Here is a 23,143-nt window from a genome sequence, read left to right on the forward strand (position 1 = left end):
AAACCATTTATGTACCAATCAATTCCGAGATCCGCTTTCCTTTTACTCAATTCTTTTGAAGACATTCTTTTCCACCATTGTAGCCTCATTCTTACCCACTCATTTCAAAACCCTACTCTCCTGCTCCCTCTGTTCAACCAGTGATGTCTGCTCATTAAGCATTACATTTTTGTCCTCTGGAAACTCTGCCCTTGTCACCTTCTTCTATTTTTGGAAATTTATGTAAATCCATACTTTGACAGTCTTATACTGCGATCTGAGCTTGTAAATTCCCCTCTTGATTAAGCCCAGCTATGTAACAAAATGTCCTTAGTACAATATCCTATGATAAACAGTTCTGTATGTGAAGAGCATTGCAGAAATACAAGCTCTTTTTTTTGCATTGAGCTATCAGTGGTAATATTAATGTAGCAATGAGGCCTACAATTACAGCTGCAAAGTGACTATACATTCTCTATCATGTTTCTGGCTGCACAAGCCAGAGGTGTCAAACCACCATGTCAGTTTGTACACCGAATGGAGGAGCAATCCACACTAGAACAAAATGCTGCCTTCTGCATTTGGAGTACTAAGCAGCTTCCTTTTATCTTTGAATTCTAGCGCAATGTCCCAGAAATGACCACCGGAGTTTCTTCTGGGGCGAACTTCTGCAAAGTCATCTTGTTTATAAGTGTTGTCAAATGCAAGTTTGCATGAAAGACAGTTAACAGTTGATGAATTGCGAATGTTGGCAACAGTCACTGGGCTGTGGCATCTGAGCTGCTCACTTGCAGTTCCAGTTAGCATTCAGCTGCATTTCAGGCCAACGGGTGGCTGATCGCTGAACTGCTGGCCATCCTGTGCATCGCTCACGCCGGCCCTTCTCTCAGCCTATCGCCACACTAGAGTGAAACAGCATATTTCTGAAAAAAAAGCAACTGCTGAGGGAATTCAGCGGATCAGGCAGCAGCTGTGGAGGCAGCGGGATGGTCAACGTTTTGGATTGAGACACTGATGTTCTCATCACCGGGATAGCTTCCCTTCCTGCCTGTCCAATCACACTGAGCAGTGAGAAGGACAAGGGCCCAATAACTGCTTTCAGTTATTGTGGATACTCAGTAAACTTGCTCATGCCCTGGTTATTTATTGCATTTTTGGACTTCATCGTTCACTGTGTGATGCTCCGAAGGCTCAAAGGGCCAACCGGTGAAACAGTGACAAATGCAGGCTTAATGGCAAATAATTTACCACGTGCTGAATCCTGGGTTATTCTTACTCACCCTTATTAGTTTTTATTCGTCTTGAAAAGAATACAAAGAAGCAATATTTTGCAGTATTACACTCCTGTTTAGCTGTGAACTTTCTGTCACCTTTGCAGCCCAAGATGTTCTGTGGTTCATCAGCCACAAGGGATCAGGTGATGTACTGGCAATCTCATGAGATGTGTGTGGTTTTTTTCGTAATTTTGCAATGTGAGGAAGTATATTGTGGTGATTGAGAGAGTAGTCAGTACATAATGTGCATCCATACTGGTATCGGTATTGGTTTATTATACACTTCCCTGTAGCTGTGACACTTTACTCTGTATTCTGTTATTGTTTTTACCCTATACTACCTCAATGCTCTCTGTACTACCTCAATGCACTGTGTAATGAATTGAACTGTATGAACAGTATGCAAGACAAGTTTTTCACTGTACCTCAGTACAAGTGACAATAATAAACCAATACCAATTATTGTTTGAGGAGATTTGGTATGTCACCAAAGATAAATTTCTATAGATGTACGGTGGAGAGCATTCTGACTGGTTGCATCACCAGCTGGTATGGAGGCTCCAATGCACAGGATTGAAAGAGGCTGCAGAGGGTTGTAGACTCAACCAGCTCCATCACGGGATGGCCCTTCCCGCCGTCAAGGACATCTTCAAGAGGTGGTGCCTCAAGGCAGTGGCATCCATCACTAAGGACCCTCACCATCTGGGACATGCCCTCTTCACATTACAACCATCGAGGAGGAGGTACAGGAGCCTGAAGACCCACACTCAACGTTTTAGCAACAGCTTCTTCACCTTCACCATCAGGTTTCTGAATGGTCCATGAACCCATGAACACGAACTCGTTATTCCTATTCATTTATTTTTGGAACTTATAGTAATTTTCATGTCTTTATGTTTTGCACTGTAGTGCTGCCGCAAAACAACAAATTTCACGACATATGTCAGTGATAATAAACCTGATTCTGATTCTGGTGGAGGCAAAGAATCTTACAACATTTAAGAAGTATCTGAATGAGCACTTGAATCATCAGGAAGTAGAAGGCTATGGACCAAGTGATGGAAAATGAGCTTAGTATAGATGGGTACTTGATGGTTGGCATGGACATGGAGGCTGAAGTAAAACATGGATGCCTGGAAGACATATATCTTTTTTCCACCTGGGCATTGCCTTTAGGATGACGTATAGCTCCAGGACAATGGAGACACAGAGACTGCAGATGCTGGAATCTGGAGCAAAAAAACAAACTCCTGGAGGACTGGGTCCTGATTCAGGGTTTTGACCCGAAACATCAACTTTCCCTTTGCCTCCACAGCTGCTGCTGCTGAGTTCCTCCAGTAGTTTATTTTTTGTACATAGCTCCTAATGGCAAGTGCAGCTGAGCTGCTGTTTGTCTTAATTAGACCCGGTACTGCAGGGTACAACTTCTGGATTTTCAGATAACACAAAGCTTGGAAGAGTAGTGAACTGTGAGTAGAATAGTTATGGACTCAGGAGGAAATAGACAGGCTGGAGGATTGCGTGTTCACGTGACAGGTGAAATTTAATGCAGAAAAGTGCAAAGTGTTGCAGTTCAGTAGAAAGAACAGGAAAAGGCAATATAAACTGGAGGGCAGTTGATGGAAGTTACAAGAACAGAAAGAGCTGAGGGTAGGTGTGCATAATTCATTGGAAGGAGAATGATGGGGCGTATTGATAAAATAGTTAAAGAAGCACGTGTGATCATGGGCTTTATAAATAAAGGCAGGTAACTATCCTGGCAAATCACTGCATTTCTGAGTTTTGTGTTCTGAAGGCCTTTGGGGGGATATAATTTACTGGAATGGTACTAGGGAGAGGGACTTTAACTACATACATATGTTCAAAAGACTGGGATTGTTCTCCTTAGTGCAGATGGGGATAGGGGTCTGACAGGAATTTGATACCAAGGAGGTCCCTGGCACAGCAGAATGAAGGAAACTGCTCCATTTTCTAGAGAGTCAAGAGCCAGAGGTGATAGAATGAAGGGAATTGGCAAAAGAACCAAGCATGACATGAAGAGAAACTTGTTTTAAGGAGCAAGTTAGTTGGATCTGGGATGCCCTAGGGGATGCAGGACTGGAGCAGTAATGGAGGCAGTAAAGTCCTCCTTTTGGGTTAAAAACTCTGCATTTTCACATAAGCCTATTGCAAGAGTTTGCTGCTGCCTGACTGGACTAAAAAAAGTTCTTGCCATTGCTGCTGCAAACTCCTATGTGCAAATCAGCCTGAGGCACTGCCAGGGGGCAGCTTTGCTGCACTGAACCTGAGGCATTCCAAAGCTGTGGTGCCAGTTCCATAACTGCCTACTCCTGTGTATTCTTCCTCATTTGCTTGCCAATCATTTCACAATCCTCCAAAGAATGATAACATCTAGTAATGAGTCTCCAAAGCTGATTCCACCTGACCTTCTGCTGTCAGATCCTTTGGAGACTACCTTTGGTGCTGCTGAAAGTCTGCAGCATTAGTGAAGGTGGCTGTGACTGGCCAAGTAACTGCTTGAGTGGGTCTGTGGGCAGTGGCTGTTATGTATTGTTGTCCAAGGAGCTGCAAGGAGGCTGTATGTCACTAGGGGCATGCTCCAGTGTCTATGTGATCCATTGAGCCCTGCTCCTAGACACTGAGTACTCTACTAGTGGCCATAAGAGTGACAATGCTCTTGCAGGTTTATGCCTAGGAAGTCTCCCAAGCAGATAGCATTATCCGGAGTACAAATAGGGCCAGAATTCACCAGGTCACTGTTGCCATCTCCAAGAGGGTGACAGAGTTCTTCTGGCTGGGCTTGTCCATCACAGGCAGTGTGAGGATCATTGTTTTCCACCAGGATGCCTTTTCAGGAGGCTGATGGGAGTGATAGGGGGACATACTGCCACCTGGACCGCACGGGTGGCAAACTGCAACACTCACCCATAATGGTGAGCCACGTTGTTCTGGTCTGTGTGAACATCACAAGTTTGCAATCCAAGCCTTGAACCAACAGAAGAGAACTGTAATGAGCTGGCTATGCAGACAGCAACTTTGAAGACTTTTTTGGGATTCCCCTGGGGAGGCCATAGGATGCACATGCCCATGCAACGGCAGCAAGTACAGACACCTGGCAACTGAAGCATTTGGAATTAATGACACGGCTCTTGGGCCTGCAACTTGAGAAATCTACCTTTTATGTCCTTTCCTTTTACACTAACCTTCCTACTCCTCCCAACCCCTGAACTTTGACATGGAAGGAATGGTAGTATGCGAACAAATGAATATATTCTGCAATAATGCACAATTCAGTGAACTTTTGTTTTGTGACCTTTTATTGCTAAACATAAATACATTTTTTAAAAACAACATTTTTGGTGTGGCATTACATTTGTGCATTGAAATAGTTGAAAAGATCAGTGCTCACACCCACTATTGCTCACATGTGTGCTTCCCACCAAAGTTCATCAGCCCATGCGAAGGACAGCTGCATCAGAAACAGCCCAATTTATAAGCCACCTCGTTCCTCTGCCTTTTGCAGGAACAACAGTTGTCTCAAGGGCTAGGCTGCTTATGATCAGGTCTGGACAGGATTGTCCCAGTATGTGCATGAAGTGACCACATTTGGTCAATTACAGAGGCAAAAGAAACATGTTAATCTGTGCAGGCCACATCTTTTACCTGCACATGCCAACTGCAACACATATGCCGCAGAGCATTGTTATAAACACGGTTACACTGAAAGTTACACTCACCACCCAACAGTCTGATTTCAGAGCTGGAGTTCTACACAGGAGCGGAACCAATGCCCATCAGCTGGAAGGCCTTTTTTTGGAACTTAGTCATGCATTTGATCACTGCCATTCCATATCACTCTGTGACCTCTCACAGGCATTGTTCATTGAAATCCATGCAAAGAACAGAGCATGCAGTGTTATTATTTGTTGCATTTGACTATGGAAGCTCTTTCCTTGCCCATGTTGCTGTTATCTGATTCACTTGAGGCTATGTAGGAAAAACGTAATAGCCAAAGACCAAAGCCCTCTGTGTCTGTCTGTATTACCAATGCAATGTCACTGATATGGATTCAGAGGTTAAGTCATGTTCTAAGTATTAACAATGCTTGTCTTTGCTTACTGTACAATCTGATCTAAATAGGTGAGTTTAATGTCAGCTTGGCTTTATACTCTCTGGGTTACAGTCTGGAATCACAAACAGCTGTTGATGTTGCCCAGCAACATAGATTTCAACAAGGTGACATCAGCAATGTTTGATATCATTCAATTGGCATGTTCTTATCTTCATCCCAAAGTACAAATGGAACTATCTCTGCTGATTAACTTTCAAATACCTGGACTGAACATTGTACAAGCTATTTTGTGTACCAATAAAATCAGGCTTTAATACTACATTCTCAAGGGATCAGATTGAATCAAAATTTCATTACCACAAAATAAATAAAATCTAGTTTCTTCTTATACTGCATCAGGCTCCTAAGATAGGACTTTTATCAGAAATTATCTAGTTACTGGCCAATGTATGCACTGTGGTTATATCAGTTAGATTAAAATATGCTATAAGAATCAGGAAAAGGATATGCCTCCAATGGGGGTTTCTTGTCCAGGAACAAATGATCTTGCACACAAAGTTGGCAACATAATAATTGGAGTTGCCAGTATTTTGCCAGCATGTTAGCTTTAAAAGGTACATAGTTGTTTTCTTTTCATTATGCACGTGAGTTCTCAAATTGGGTACAGAATTATATTGCTTTTGTTTTAATAGGGATTTCACCTTGATGTTTGAAGTATGAGAAAGAACATGGTTAGATTATATAAAATGTACAATGTGGAAACCGGCCTTTTGGTCCATCTGGACCTTGTTGGTATTTACACTGCACACAAGTCTCTGATCCCTATTCATCCCACTCTACTTAGATTTCCAAAAATCACTGCAATACGGTGTCACTTTTCAGATTAATCAATATGGTCAGACCGTGCAGAGGGAGACGACACTGAAAGGACAACACTGAGAATAGAATAAAGGCACAAGCTGGAAACAAAGTCCCACAAGGATCAGGCCTGGAACTAATGCTGTTCACAATTTATATTAATGGTCTTGGATTTGACAATTTGGGATTGAAGTGCTCCTATAACTTTTGAACTACTTTGCTAAGCAAAACAGCTTTTGCTTTCAAAATCTGCAGATAACAATGTAATGGGTAGATAGTCACCATAAAGAGGACAGCAAGAAATTACAACATGAGGTTAATTTAGTCAGACAAGTAAAGATGTCACATAATATTTGGAAAATTATATTCTAAATAGGATAGAGGGATTTCAGATTACAAATACACAAATCACTAAAGGAGTGATGCCTGTTAATAAGGCTAACTATTAGAAAAAAAAGTTCTGGGGTTTATTTCTAGGGTGACAGAAATAGAAAATAGTGGAGTTACTCGACTGAACCTTAGTTAGACTATACTTGCACTGCTGTGTACAGTTCTGATCATTGAATTATGAAAATAATTTAGAGGCACATGAAGTTGTTGCAAGAAAGGCACCAGAATACCATGTTATATTGTTAGGAAACATCTTGAATATGTTGGGTCTCATTTCTCTGCAAAAGAAAACCTGAAGGGTGACTGAATGGATGTTTTAAAACTATGAAAGGCTTTTATAGTGTAAACATGGTGTAACTAAGGATCAACAGTGTCTGATAGTCACCAAGAAATCAAATAGTCAACCAGAAGAAACTTCTTTACCCAGAGAGTGGTGAAAATGTTGAATTAATTGTAATGTATGTTTATATGTATAGCATGTTTTTGCATCTTGAATTTCCTGCTTGATGCCGTCATCCATATTATCACTACTTTTTTGGAGGCCTTTATACAAACTCCAGCCAATGTTTCTTTCCCCGCATACTTCTTAGCTCCGCTGAGCCTGATTCTACGTCTTGGTTTTCTGAACCAATATCCTTTCTCACCATTGCTCTAATTTCATCCATTAACAACAATATCACCTCACTGCCTTTTCCTTTTTGTCTGTCCTCAATAGATATTGCATATCCTTGGATATTCAGCAACTTGCCTTGGTCACCCTTCAGCTATGTCTCCATAATGACAATTATATTTGTTTACATCAATTTGTGCTGTTGTTTTGAATGTTTATGCATTCAATTACAATACCTTTATACATCACATTTTTGCACTGTATTTATCTAACTATCAGTTTTTCTTATCTGGGCCCTGTTTGTTGGTGTTCTTTATTTGTACACTCTGTCCCTTCCTGGTACAATTTGGTTGAACTTATCCCAATCACTTTATCACACTACTTCCTTGCTTTTCTCCTTTGCTTAATAGATCTCTCTCTAATTGGGCTCTCCCTCTCCACTCCCACCTCCTTGTTTAATTTAAAACGCTGTTAGACATGCCCGTGGCAGGGATCCTTCAGGAGTGTACTACAGTAATCGATCTTGGAATATGTATGGTATATTTTTTCAGACTAGTACATTGAGAAGCCAATTGCAGAATAGGCTATTCTAGATTGGCTACTGTGCAATGAAATGATGTCATTTAATAATTGTATTGTGCAAGGTCCTTAAGAGAAGAGTGATCATTACATAGTAGAATTCTTCATTAAGATAGAAAGTGAAGTACTGAAATCCAAAGCTAGGATCCTAAGTCTAAACAAAGGAAACTTTGAATATATGAGGAGTGAATTGGCTATTATAGATTGGGGAGTTTCACTAAAAGGGATGATGATGCATAGGCAGTAGCTAACATCTAAGGAACTACAACAATCATGCATTCCTTTCTTGTGCATAAATCTAAAAAGAAAAGCTGCCCAACTGTGGCGAACAAAAGAAGTTAAGAATAGTGTCATAGAATCCAAAGAAGTGTCATATAAACTTACTGGGAAAAAAAAGTAGCAGGTCTGAGGATTGGGAATAGTTTAGAATTCAGCAGAGCAATTAGACAAATACTTTGGTTTTGTCTTCACAGATAACTTCCCAGATATGCTAATGGAAATGCGAATGAAAGAAAATTAATATTAATGAAAAATAGTGCTGTACAAATTAATGGGACTGAAGATGGTAGATCTCAGGCCTGATAATCTCCATCCCAATTACTAAAAGAGCTTTGGACTGTACAAAGAGGTAATGGTAGATGCATTGGCTATTATCTTTCCTTGGTGGTGAAATTGTAGAATCGCTACCACACAGGGCTGTGGAGGCCAAATCATTGATTGTAATTAAGACGAAAGTATTTCTGGACACAAAAAAGACATCAAGGAGTAAGAGGGGAGAGCAGGAATATGGTTTTAAGATAAAGAAGCAGCCATGATCATATTGAATGCTGGAGCAGGTTGGAAGGGCCAAGTGGCCTACTCCGGCATCTATTTTTCTGCGTTTCCATATATGAAGCATGTGTAGTGAGTGAGCTGTGAATAAACCCGTTGAATGTGTCCCAACAACTTCCTGTGTCTCTTTGTCTTTCTCTATATACTCTGCATTGTTCAGCTTTGAAGTGAGGAACACGTGTATATGCACATACATTATTAATTAACGATGAGTACAGAAGACCAACAAATATGCAAAGTCTTTGAGCCTGTCAATGAGTTTGAGTGAAAAATATATGGGACAAATCTGGAAGTGTGCAGCCAATAATTTTAACTTTGACATCGCACAAGGATTAGTTTAAGTCTATAACAAACACTGTTGTAGAAATAATGGTGACTGGATGAAAAGCACAGGAGAAATAATGACATGGTGCATAATAGTTCTGTTTCTGCTATTGCCTCCTGTGGCCTAACTGTTATATAAGCCAAATTCTCCTTTGTTCGTTTTGGCTTCAACACGGCATGAACTTCCCTTCTGTGGCTACCTGCTGTAAAAACCCCTTTGGTAAAGAAATCACACTACGAGATTTGTAGAAACTGTGTCACTATAAGAGTGGGAACAGGACAATGCCACTTCTCATACTCAGCTGGTTACATTGAAAGGCTGGGTGCATACGATTGGTGTGCATGAGCCCTTCAGTTCACACATATAATGTATTTTTACAGCATGTGGCTTCATGGAGATTACATATGATGGTGCAAATTTGCCTGCATAAACCAATGTTTATGGGAACCCAATAAAGCCAATCTTCTAAATGAAATGGATTCCAAAATATATGAAATATTAGTAAATATGTTAATATCACAAAAGCAAAGCATGTTTTGTGTCATGGTGTTGTACAAATTTACAGGATTATTTCAATCGTAAGCAGTCAGGACTTATAGAGAGGCATTGTACATTGTATCGTTGAAGGACCTGTTTTAGCACTGTATCTTTGACAGGATATAGACCAGTTGGAAGTGTGGGCAGAGAAATAACAGATAGCGTTTAATCCAGACAAGTGTGAGATGTTGCACTTTGGGAGGTCAAATGTAAGAGGAAAGCATACAGTAAATGGCAGATAGGAGCATTGATGTACAGAGAGATTTTGTGGTGTCCCAAGATAGTTCATAGCTCCCTGAAAGTGGCAACACAAGTAGATAGGGTGGTAAAGAAGGCATATGACATACTTGCCTTCATCGGTCAGGGTATTGAATAAAAAAAAGGGAAGTCATGTTGCAGCCGTATAAAACCTTGGTTGGGCCACATTTGGAGTATTGCGTGCAGTTCTGGTTGCTGTATTGCAGGAAGGATGTGGAAGCTTTGGAAAGACTGCAGAAGAGGTTCAGCAGGATGTTGCCTGGATTAGAGAGTATTAATGGTAAGGAGGGGCTGAACAAACTTGGATTGTTTTCTCTGGAGCATTGGAAGCTGAAGGGCAACCTGAGAGAAGTACATAAAATTATGAGAGGCATTGACAGGGTATACAGTCAGAATCTTTTTCTCAGGGTGAAAATGTCAAATACTAGAGGGCATAGCTTTAAAGTAAGAGGGGGAAAGTTTAAAGGAGATTTACGAGGTAAGTTTTTTTTTCAGCACAGAGTGGTAGGCACCTGGAACGTGCTGCCAGGGGAGGTGGTGAAAGCAGATATGATAGTAATATTTAAGAGGCATTCAGACAGACACATGAACAGGCAAGGAACAGAGCAATACAGACCTTGTGCGGTCTGATGGGATTTGTTAGACAGGCATGGACATAGACAATGTGGGCCAAAGAGCCCATTCCACTGCTGTACTTTTCTATAGTCTATGTACTTTCTTAGACTGTGCTGCATGACAAGTTTGTTTACAGTTTAATTAATGAGCAGATTTAATCAGAGTTGTTAAACACACAGAATGCCGCTTTTGATCATGTATGCAAAATTGCAGCATTTATGAAGATGGCATTGATGAACATTAAGGAAATTTGGCCAATGCCAGGTCCAAATGTTTATAGTAATACAGCAACATTGAACCCTGGAGTTCCAATGCAGAGTCCAGAATCCACTGGAATAAATTGCCCTTATAGATGCAATGGAATCAATTTCAACATCAAACTCTCTTAACTGCCATAAAAAAATGCCAGATGCTCTCAATATTCATGCCTGAAGCCAAGGTAGTGAAGTAAAGCAATTTCAATTGTGTGATTTATTCACAGAAGGGAAGTTTTCACAAAGAGAGGAAGTCTACACAGTACTGAAGACAATGTGAATATTGGAGAATCGGGCTTTTATAGCAATTACACCACCAACAGCAATGGGAGAAAGCAAAACAACTTCAAAACATAGCTATGGTTAAAGGGTCATTGCACCAATGTGGCACTTTTATGGGTGTGGATACCCATCTGAGGTAATTCAGTGGAGTATTGCTGATGAAGAGTACAGTGAACTGAATCATCCAACCTGCTGGCTGTCTATACTTACCTGCTTTTCTAGTCAGAAGCAACTGCATCTGAATACTCCTTCAAAAAATTAGCAAACAATTATTCTTCCAGCTGCATGCCTTCCTGTGATGCCCATCCCCTGAAATGGTTTTCTTTGTATATGATAGACACAAATGGGTTGCAGAATTTAATTCAGTCTCAGACACAGGAAAGTATTATTCTAGATTTTTGCCAGATCTTGCAACATTATTGATACTATTCCATGAAAAATGGAATTGCGGCAAAGAAGAGCAAATGGCAAATGACTTACATAAGAAAGATCTGGGAAGTGGGTGGTCTTTTTTAGTTAATTATGATACAACATGAATATTGAAACTTGCAAACTCCGAATGGATTTACAACAGTGAGAGAAGTTATGCTTAAATTAGGAAAGAAACATTAGGAATTGTCTCTGGAATGGAAAAGATTTTGAATGGCCAGTGGATAAGTGTACCACATATCAAGATTGCAGAGCCAAGCCAGCAGGAACGCTTTTACAAACATGGAAATAGTCAATGAGACTTTAAAAAATATACACTTAATTATTGTGAGAATGAGACAAATAACTTATTAGTACTCACAGATGATCATTGGAAATGGGTTGAGGTGAAACATGGTGTCGAGTGTAAAAAGTTGGGTGGTAATGTTACAGCTATAAGAAAACTTTGGTCAGGCCACATTTGGAGTATTGTGTGCAGTTTTGGTTGCTGCATTATAGGAAGGATGTGGAGGCTTTGGAGAGGGTGCAGAGGAGGGTTACCAGAGTGTTGCCTGGATTAGCAAGTATTAGCTATAAGGAAAGTTTGGACAAACTTGGATTTTTTTTTCTCTGGAGCATCAGAGACTGAAGGGCAACCTGAGAGAAGAATATAAAATTATGAGAAGCATTGACAGGGTAGATAGAGTCTTTTTCCCAGAGTAGAAATGTCAAATACTGGAGGGCATCGTTTTAAGATGAGCAGGGTGAAGTTTAAAGAAGATTTATGTGGCAAGTTTTTTTTTACACGGAGTGGTAGTTGCCTGGAACACGCTGCCAGGGGAAGTGGTGGAAGCAGATACAATAATAACATTTAAGAGGCATTTAGACAGACTCATGAACAGGCAGGGGAAAGAGGGATATAGACCATGTGCAGGCAGGTGCAGAGTTTAAATTGTCCTCATGTTTGGCACAGACATTGTGGGCTGAAGAGCCTGTTCCTGTGCTGTTCTGTGTTTTATGGTGTGTCCTGTACTACAAGGTGGCCTATCACTGAATAATTAGGATACATTTTTTTCATTTCAGAAGAATTAGTCTGAGATAAGTGCCCTCAGTTACATTCATTTATATATGAACACTTTATGAAACAAGATGGTATTAAGGCACATATTTATTCACCATGTTATCCAGTGTCAAACAGTGCAGTGGAGAGAACCATGAGAATTGTCAAAGACATGCTAAAGAAACAGGCATTACATGAATGCTCAAGTTTAACGATGAATCATCCTTTGATAAGCTACAAAACAAGGCCACATTCCATATCTGGTTATGTACCAAACATGTTACTAATACTGAGGAGGCTTAGTGCAAGACTGAGCTTGGATCAAACAAATATTGAAGGCAGATTGGAAGGGAAGCAGTTGAGACAGAAATGGAATTATAACTTGTGATAGAGAAAGACAGTTCATGCTACATAATGAAGTTCATATTGTTAATCCACCCAGCAAATATGACATTTGAAATTGGGATATTGGTGTAATAATTGAAATATACAGTACAAAGAAAATAGGTGATAGTCAGAAATGTATACATAACCACTTAGTTTCTGCAAACATACATCAGAGAATATCAGATTTACACAATTATGGGTTGTTTCCAGAAGTTGAACCAATGGAGATTGTGGAAGAAATGGCACAAAATGAGTTAAGAAGTGACACCCTCCTCAAGGCAAGAAGTAGATTAACAGAAATTCCTTTGGGAAGAATAAAGAGGCACAGAAAACCTGTGATTTTACCCCCAATCCATGCATTCTAAACTTTTGGCAGCTTTTTGCAGGCCTTGAACAAGTCCATGTTTATCAACTGATTCAGCTCATTATAACCACAAAAAATTCCAAACAATTTATCGAACATGATTTACCTTGCATAAACCCAATTTGATGCTGTCAAATGCTGTTTTCTAAGTCAGTTAATAAATTCCAGCATTTTCCCTATTATTGATGCCTGGCTAACTGGTTTATAGTTTCCTGTTTTATTGTAACCATAATCAGATACAAATATTTGTTTTCATGTTTAAGGACACACATGCCATTGTCCTTGTTGCTTCACACAATGTCTCCTTACAGCTCCATTCATGGCCGCTCCATTACCTCTTCACAGTTCCCCTGCTGCTCAACGCACCACAGCTCCGGTGCTCTTTTCCACATTGCCAATGACTTCCACATCTCCCATAACACAAACTTATGGAAATAGTCTGCGGATCAGGGAGCCACTGTGATGAGAGAAACAAATTTCATGATTTTACATCAGAACCTTTGTAAGATCATCTGTTTCCCTCTCCTCAAGTACTGCCTAACACACTGAGTATTTCAAGATTTTCTGTCTCATTTCAGATTTCCAGCATCTCCAGTATTTCACTTTTCTACGTGTTCTTCTTAAGAGCACTTGAGCCGTCTTCTGATTGGTGAGGAGGAATGCTTTTTACTTGAACAGTACAATAAGAACTCATCAGTCACTCTGATCCTGTGGAGTGCCTGAGGCAGAGGTGTATTCCATATTCAGGCATACACTCTAAAGGCAACACTCCAAGCCATTGAGGAAAAGAAAACTGAATTGTTTCTTTTAAAAAGTTAGCTGTTCACATCTCCCTCTCTGAGGGAAAATGTTTCCCATTCTCCTAACTCAGGAAGCTGGGGATATTTTCTGCCACTCCTCCTCATAAACCACTAACCTTTACAACCTCAGCTTTATCTTTGAATCCCCTGAGTTCGCCTGTCTATAACAGGAGTAAAATCTGGGAGTAAATCTGTTTCATGGATAATAGCTTATTCTGTGTAAAAAAACTGTATAAAAGAGACTGTTGAGATGCAATTACTACCAGCAAGGGACCTGTACCCATCACTACTGGGCATCAGTGTCATATGAAATCAGGCCCCTCTGCACCATTACTGTACCCTGGTATTATACAACAAATGATCTGTACCCACTAGTACTGTACCCCACTGACATATGAAATCAGACCTCAAACACTTCTGTACCCCAGTATGATACAAGAATTGCCTGTGTCCACAGTTCATGAACCCTAGTGTTATACAGCAAATGAGCTGTATCTATCACACTGCACCCTGGTGTTATATGAAATCAGACCTCTGACCATCAGTTCTATGCCCACAATACAATCCATACCCGGCAATAGGGTACACCTAGAACTAGGCTTGGATATGGACCTCGATTTGTACTTGGACTCAAAAAAACAGGTGAGCCCTGAGGACGGGGTCTGTTACCAGGTGGCTCTCAAAGACTGGGCCTAGATGGGCCCCAACAACTGGGTCTGGTACTAGGTTGGCCCGAGCACCAGGCTCAGCACAAGGTGGTCTCCAAGGACTGGGCTGTGCACCGGATGGTCTCTGTGGACCAGATCGAGCAGCAGGTGGGCCCTCAGGACCGGGCCTAGAACCAGGTGGGCCCTCAGGACTGGGCCTGGAACTAGATGGGCCCCAAAGACCTGCCCCAGCACTGACTGCATTGCTCTGATTTGTCTAATGGAAGACTTGCACATGTATTGTGCTCATTACCGCAGGAAGTGGTTGAGACCAATAGAATAAATGGATTAAGAATACAAATTACCATATAAGGGAGAAGAAAGATGCGGAATTATCCTGATAGAATTTGATGAGAAAATACAGAAGGGACTTGCAGTAGCATAAATGCCGCCTTGAACTGTTTAGACTCAATGACCTGTTTTTATGGTGTTTTTTATGCTGAATATTCTGTATACTTCTAATTCAGTAATTCAAGATCCACTTGCATGCTTTGCAATCCATGAACAGGTATCTTTAATCATCAGCAGTTCAATTTTAGTTAGCAGTCCAACTATACACTCATACATCCATGACCTGCTGTAATGCTGATAACACTCATGAAACATGGTTTCTCAATTTTAATGTATTGTTACGTCACTCTGGCAAAAGTTTTGTGTGTGTGTGTGTGTGTGTGTGTGTGTGTGTGTGTGTGTGTGTGTGTGTGTGTGTGTGTGTGTGTGTGCGCGCACGCGCTCATGCGTGTAGAGTGAAAGCTGGAGTCTTGACATTACAGTGATTCTCTACCTCTTTTGGTGGGATCATACTTGACCCTGCAAATAGAGAAGAGTTCAAAATCAAAATCAACTGTGCTGGGCACATGTTATCCTGCAGCCCATAACTGGTGCAGCTGCATGTATATGCATCAGAACACTGCATTTAGATGGAGGATATGCCTAAAAGAAAAGTCTAAATGTTCAGCAAAGAGCATAATCTGCTTTAAAATTTCTATGCAAACTAAACATAGAAGGAATTACTTTCTAGCAGTTACTCTGGTTATGGCATTCTGGATTAGACATGCATCCCATTGCTCTATTCAATCATTCATTCACAGATGTGGATTCTACTGGTAATGTAGTATTTATTGTCTATCCCTCATTGTTCCTAATCTGAGGAGGCAATTAAAACTCAGCCGCATTACTGGGTCTGGTGTCACGCCAAGGTTAGACCAGTTGAGGACATTCGTGAACTGTTTGGTTCTTTACAACACTCCATTAATTTCATGGTCACCATTACAGAGATTAGCACTTGTTTTGTATTTCTGGATTTTTTATTTAATTATGTGAAGTGAAATTCTGTCGGCACTATGGTAGGATTCAAATTCCTTTCTCTGGATCAATGATCCAGGCCTGTTGACCCAATAATTTAACAGCACTCTTATTATCATAGAGTCATAGAGTGATACAGCATGGAAACAGGCCCTTCAGCCCAGTCCTCCATGGCAACCAAGGCGTCCACCAAGCTAGTCCCATTTGCCCACATTTTGCCCATATGCCTCTAAACCCTTACTATCCATGTACTTATTCAAATGTCTTTTAAATATTATTATTGTACCTGCCTCAACCACTTCCCCTGGCAGCTCATTCCAGGTATGCACCACCTTCTGCATGAAGAAGTTGCCCCTCAGGCCCCTTTTAAATCTTTCACCTCTCACCTTAAATCTATGCCCTCTAGTTTTTGATTCCGCTTCCCTGGGAAAAAAGACTGTGTGCATTCACCCTATCTATACCCTTCGTGATTTTATTGTCCTGCCAAAATACAGTGCTGGTCTCTATTGAGGCTGGAGGCAGCTATTCATAATGGTCCAACAAGCTGATTGACCTTAATTGCTCTTAAATATTTCTTAAAGCTAAGCAACCTTGTCTTGATTATTCTGACATTTCAAACAACATCTTAAAGGTGAACCCCTAAAGTAGATACTAAGATCTCATATATTGCTGATGAAAATCAAAATAAAAACTGCAGAAGATGGAGATCTGACATAAAACCAGAGAGCGGAGAGTGCCGGAAATTAACGAGGAGCGAGTTTTTTTTTCTTTCCAGCGTTCGGGATAGCGGCGAGTGACTGCGCAGGCGCGTGACGTCACTTGGAAGCACGCGGGCGATTTAAAAGCAGACCACCATATCCAGCGGGCAGCGTCAGAGCGGGCAGCGGAGTGAGAGGGAGCAGAGTGGGTTAGGCTTTGGCTCAATGGGCTTTGGCGAGAGCGGGAAAGAGGCGAGACTAATAGAGAGGGGGTAAGTTATTAGTTTACTTGTTGAACTCAGTGGTATTCAGCAGTATGCATCTGGGGTTGGTCTTATGTTTGGAGTGTCAGATGTGCGGACCCTGGGAGACTACCAGACTCCCCGATAACTACATCTGCGCAAAGTGTACTGAGATGCGGCTCCTCAAGGAACCGATTGAGAGTCTGGAGCAGCAGCTCGATGACCTTCGGTTGGTTAGGGAGAGCGAGCAGGAAATAGACAGGAGTTATAAAGAGTTTGTAGACAGCACCTCTGTGGCGGTCCCCCTCAAAAACCGATATCTCATTTTAGATTCGATTGGAGAGGATGACCTGATAGAGGAAGACCTCAGCAACCTGGACCTTGGCACCATGCCTGGTACTGTGGTCCAGCGGAGGAAGCGAAATGCAGTGGTTATTGGGGATTCTCTAGTAAGAGATACGGATAGCAGATTCTGCGATACCGACAATGAGTCTCGGATGGTGTGTTGCCTCCCTGGTGCCAGGGTACGGGATATCACGGACCGAGTCCAGAATATTCTGAGGGGAGAGGGTGAGCAGCCAGAAGTCTTGGTACACGTAGGTACCAATGACATAGGTAGAAAAAGAGAAGAGGTCCTGAAGGAGGAATACAAGGCATTAGGGAGAAGGTTGAGAAGTAGGACCTCAAGGGTAGTAATCTCAGGATTACTACCTGTGCCACGTGTCAATGATAGGAAGAATAGAAAGCTCTGGCAGATGAATGCGTGGCTGAGTGACTGGTGCAGGGGGCAGGGCTTCAGATTTTTGGATAATTGGGACCTTTTTTGGGGGAGGCATGACCTATTCGCTAAGGATGGGTTGCACCTAAACTCCAAAGGGTCCAATATCCTGGCGGGAATGTTTAATTTAGTTGTAGGGGAGGGTTTAAACTGATCTGGCAAGGGGATGGAAACCAGGATGTTAGGTTACAAGATGCTAAGGTAAGGGAGGAAGATTATAGAAACAAGTCCAATGAGGATGGCAAGAAGGATAGGCAGGTGAGAAGTCAGGATAATTTGCTGAATAAAAGAAGTACAACAAATCAGGATGTTAGGATACAGGATGTTAGGATAGAGGATGAGGTATATAGGAACATGTCTAAGATAGTAGTGAAGATGGTAAGAAGGATAGACAGGTGGAAAGTCAGGATAATCTGCTGAACAATAGAACTACAACAAAATCAATAGCAGATACTGGACTAAATGTACTATATTTAAATGCACGTAGCATCAGGAATAAAGTAGATGACCTAGTGGCACAACTACAGGTTAATAAATACGACATTGTGGCAATCACCGAGTCATGGCTTTATGATAGATGTGATTGGGAACTGAATGTCCAGGGGTACACAGTGTATAGGAAGGATAGGCGGGTAGGCAGAGGGGGAGGTGTGGCCATGATGGTTAGCAGTGATATAAAATCAATAGAAAGGAAGGACATTGGGTCAGAGGAGGTGGAATCCTTATGGGTGGAGCTAAGAAATAGCAAGGGTAAAAGGACAATAGTAGCAGTCATATATAGGCCCCCTAATAGCAGTCAGGAAGTGGACGATAAGTTGCAGTTTGAGATAGAAAAAGCATGCCAGTGTGACAATGTGAAGATAATTATGGGGGATTTTAACATGAAGGTGGACTGGGAAATCCAGCAAAGCGGTAGAGCTCAGGAGAGTGAGTTTGTGGAATGTCTAAGGGACGTTTTTCTGTAGCAACTTGTTGAAGAGCCCACCAGGGGATCGGCTGTTTTGGATTGGGTGCTGTGTAATGACCCGGAGGTGATTAGGGAACTAAAGGTAAAGGAACCATTGGGAACCAGTGATCACAATATGATTGAGTTCAGTTTCAAGTTTGAGAAGGAGAAGCTGATAACTGGTGTATCGATATTTCAGTGGAACAAAGGAAATTACAATGGTGTGAGAGAAGAGTTGGCCCAAATTGATTGGAAGAGTAAGCTAGCTGGAGGGACAGCGGAGGAGAAATGGAAGGAATTTCTACAGGAAATAAGGAAAATGCAGGATAGATATATTCCAAGAAAAAAGGTTTTGAATGGAAAAAAGGCACAAATGTGGATAACGAGAGAGGTGAAGGCTAAAATAAAAGCAAAAGGGGCGGCGTACAAAGAAGCAAAAATTAGTGGGAAAACAGAAGACTGGGAAGCTTTTAAAAACCTGCAGAGAGAAACTAAGAAGTTCATTAGAAAAGAAAAGATGAATTATGAAAGGAAGTTGGCGGATAACATTCAAAAGGATACTAGGAGTTTTTTTTAAATACATAAGGAGTAAAAGAGAGACACGGGTTGATATAGGACCAATTGATAATGGTGCAGGAGATATTATAATGGATGAAAGAGAGGTGGCAGAGTAATTGAATGAATATTTTGCATCGGTCTTCACTGTAGAGGACATCAGCAATGTGCCGGTTAGTCAGGAGTCTCACGAAATGGAACTGAGTTCAGTTAAGATTACTAGGGAGAAGGTGCTAGCAAAACTAAATGGGCTAAAGACTGATAAGTCTCCCGGACCGGATGAGGTGCATCCCTGGGTTCTGAAGGAGGTGGCTTTAGAGATAGCGGAGGCATTGGTGATAATTTTCCAGGAATAGATAGATTCCGGCACGGTTCCGGAGGACTGGAGGGTCACAAATGTAGTTCCGTTGTATAAGAAAGGTGGGAGGCAGCATAAAGGAAATTACAGACCTATTAGTCTGACATCAGTGGTGGGAAAATTATTGGAATCTATCCTCAGGGATGGGGTTACGGAATACCTAGAGGCGCAAGGCAAGATAGGTCCTAGCCAACATGGTTTTGTGAAGGGAAGATCCTGCCTGACCAACCTATTGGAGTTTTTTGAAGAAATCACAGGTAGGGTGGATAAGGGAGAGGTGGTAGATGTTGTGTTCAAAAGGCCTTCGATAAGGTGCCTCACAAGAGACTGATTAATAAGATGAGAGGTCATGGAATTACAGGTAGGCTAACAGAATGGGTGGAGCATTGGCTGGTTGGCAGGAAGCAAAGAGTGGAAATAAAAGGATCTCGTTCTGGTTGGCTACCGGTTACTAGTGGTGTGCCGCAGGGGTCGGTGTTGGGGCCGCTTCTTTTTACCTTGTACATTAACGATTTGGATGATGGAATAAATGGTTTCATGGCTAAGTTTGCGGATGACACCAAGATAGGTGGAGGAGTAGGGAGTATTGAGGAGATAGGAAGGTTGCAGGGAGACCTAGACAGTTTAGGAGAATGGGCAAGGAAATGGCAGATGAGATTCAATGTTAAGAAATGTGCAGTTGTACACTTTGGAAGCAGAAACAAGCGGGCAGATTATTATCTAGAAGGAGAGAAAATTCAAAATACGGAAGTACAAAGGGACTTGGGGGTACTTGTGCAGGATACCTTAAAGGTTAACCACCAGGTCAGATCGGTGGTAAAGAAAGCGACTGCTATGTTGGCATTCATTTCGAGAGGTGTAGCGTATAAAAGTAAGGAAGTGTGGATGAGGCTCTACGGGGCACTAGTGAGGCCTCATTTGGAATATTGTGCGCAGTTTTGGGCGCCACATCTTAGGAAGGATGTGCTGACGTTGGAGAGGGTTCAGAGGAGATTTACGAGGATGATTCCAGGAATGAAAGGGCTTACGTATGAGGAGCGTTTGTCGGATCTTGGACTGTACTCACTGGAGTACAGAAGAATGAGAGGGGACCTCATAGCGACATTTGAAATGTTGATAGGAAAGGACAGAGTAGATGTGGCTAGGCTGTTTCCCTTGGTGGGTGAGTCCAGGACCAGAGGGCACAATCTTAGAATTAGAGGGTACAGTTTCAAAACAGAGATGAGGAGAAATTTCTTTAGCCAGAGGGTGGTGAATTTGTGGAACTCCTTGCCACGTACAGCAGTGGAGGCCAGATCAGTGGGGGCATTCAAGGAGGAGATAGATAGATATCTAAATAGTCAGGGTATCAAGGGATATGGGGATAAGGCTGGAAATTGGGATTAGAATAGGTTTTTTTTGTTTCCCCCCTCCATTCCCCATTTCTCATTTCTTTTTTCCCTTTTCCTTGGAACAGACTCAATGGGCCAAATGGCCTGCTTCTGCTCCCTTGTCTTGTGAAAATGCTAGTCATCCTTGTAAATCTTTTCTGCACTCTTTCCAGTTCAACCACATCTTCCCTATAACAGGGTGACCAAAACTGTACACAGTACTCCAAGTGCGGCCACACCAACAATTTATACAACTGCAGCATAATGTCCCAACTCCTATACTCAATGCCCTATCTGATGAAGACCAGCATGCCAAACACCTTTTCCACCACCCTGTCTACCTGTGACACCACTTTCAACGAACTATGTACTTGTACTCTTAGGTCCCTCTGTTCCATCACACCCCCTAGTGCCCTACCATTCATAGTATAAGTCCTTCACTGGTTTGACTTTTGAAAATGCGTCACCTCACACTTATCTGTATTGAAATCCATTTGCCACTCCTCGGCCCACTTCCCTAACTCATCAAGATCCTCCTGTAGTCTACAATAACCTTCTTCACTATAAACAACACCTTGTAACGGCTGCTACCACGATGCGAAAATAAAGACGTGAGCCTGTGAACTGTTGAACAAGTCTGATTTATTTTCACGCCTTCCACGGGCCTCTTAAGGAGCGCGGTTGCCGCCCTCCGAACTCGGAAATGGACGTACCTGCTGCGTCATCAACTTTTTGCGCGCGCGGGTTTTCCCCTGTCGCTCGGGGAAGACGAAGGCCCAGCGCCATCTTGGGCCTCACCATTGCAATGATGCGCGCCCTGACCACCGAGCCGGTTCGCTTGCTCGGACGGTGAGTTGCTACACAACACCCCCCCCCTCCCCCAGAACCGGCGATACAGTCCCCAAAGTTCACGGACTGCGCTAGCCATTGCTTGGGTGGTCGGCCTTGCGTCATGGTGTTGGGACCTCGACTGGTTGTTGTAGGTCCAAATGGGCCAGTTTGAGGCGGTCCGTCGTGAAGACTTCTTCCTTGCCCCCAATGTCCAAAATAAAGGTGGACCTATTATTTCTGATGACCCGGAACTGCCCCTCGTATGGTTGTTGTAACGGTGCCCATGGTGTGCCCTTGGAAACGAAAATGAACTTACAGTCTCAAAGTTCCTTGGGCACACATGATGGGGACTGACCATGTCACGAAGTGGGAATCAGTACCAGGCTGCCAAGCCTCTCGCACAGCCTTCCCAGGACTGCCGCAGGTTGTTCCTCTGGCCCCCTAAGGGCGGGTATGAACTCCCCTGGGATGACCAGGGGCGCACCGTACACAAGTTCAGCTGACGAAGCAGCTCGTCTTCGGCTTGCTGTGCGTCAGCCAGGGCCGCGTAGTCTACACTCAGGGACAGTCTGTGGATGGTCGGTCTGGAGAGCGCATCAGCAATGACATTGTCCTTTCTGGAGACATGTTGGATATCTGTTGTGAACTCGGAAATGTAGGACAAATGTCACTGCTGGCGGGCCGACCAGGAATCGGAGACCTTAGAGAACGCGAAAGACAATGGCTTGTGATCAGTAAAAGCGGTGAAAGGTCTGCCTTCTAAAAAGGAAGGTATGCTTCTCATACCCTCTCTTTGCCCTCCTGATTTCCCCCCTAAGAATATTTTTAATCTTTCTATAGTCATCAAGGGATTCACTCGTCCCCAACCTCCTAAGCCCAATGTATGCTTCCTTCTTTTTCTTGACCAGAGGCTCATATCTCTCATCAGCCAAGGTTCCCTAAACTTGCCAGGTTTAACCTTCATCCTAACAGGAACATGTTGCTCCTGGACTCTTGATATCACACTCTTAAAAACCTCCCACTTGCTATTCATTTTTTTCCCTTCAAGCAGGCTCACCCAATCGACCACTGTTGGATCCTGCCTAATTCCCCCAAAATTAGCCCTGCTCCAGTTTAGGACCCTGCCTGTGGACCTGTCCTATCCTTTCCATCACTATCTAAAGACTAATAGAATTATAGTCACTGGAGGCAAAGTACTCCCTGACTGCCACTTCCGTTATTTGCCCTACCTCATTCCCTAAGAGGAGGTCCAGTATTGCACCCTCCTGAGTAGGGCCCTCTATATATTGACATATCAGATGTATTTCACAAATTCCCCCCCATCCAGGCCCTTAACACTCTGGGTAGTCCAGTCATACCGGGGAAATTAAAATCTCCCACTAATACAACCCTATTATTCTTACAACTATGAACAATTTCTCTACACGCCTGCTCCTTAAGTTCCCACTGACTATTGGGGGTCTATAATAC

This window comes from Pristis pectinata, chromosome 6 (genome assembly GCF_009764475.1).
Source record: "Pristis pectinata isolate sPriPec2 chromosome 6, sPriPec2.1.pri, whole genome shotgun sequence".
NCBI lineage: Eukaryota > Metazoa > Chordata > Chondrichthyes > Rhinopristiformes > Pristidae > Pristis > Pristis pectinata.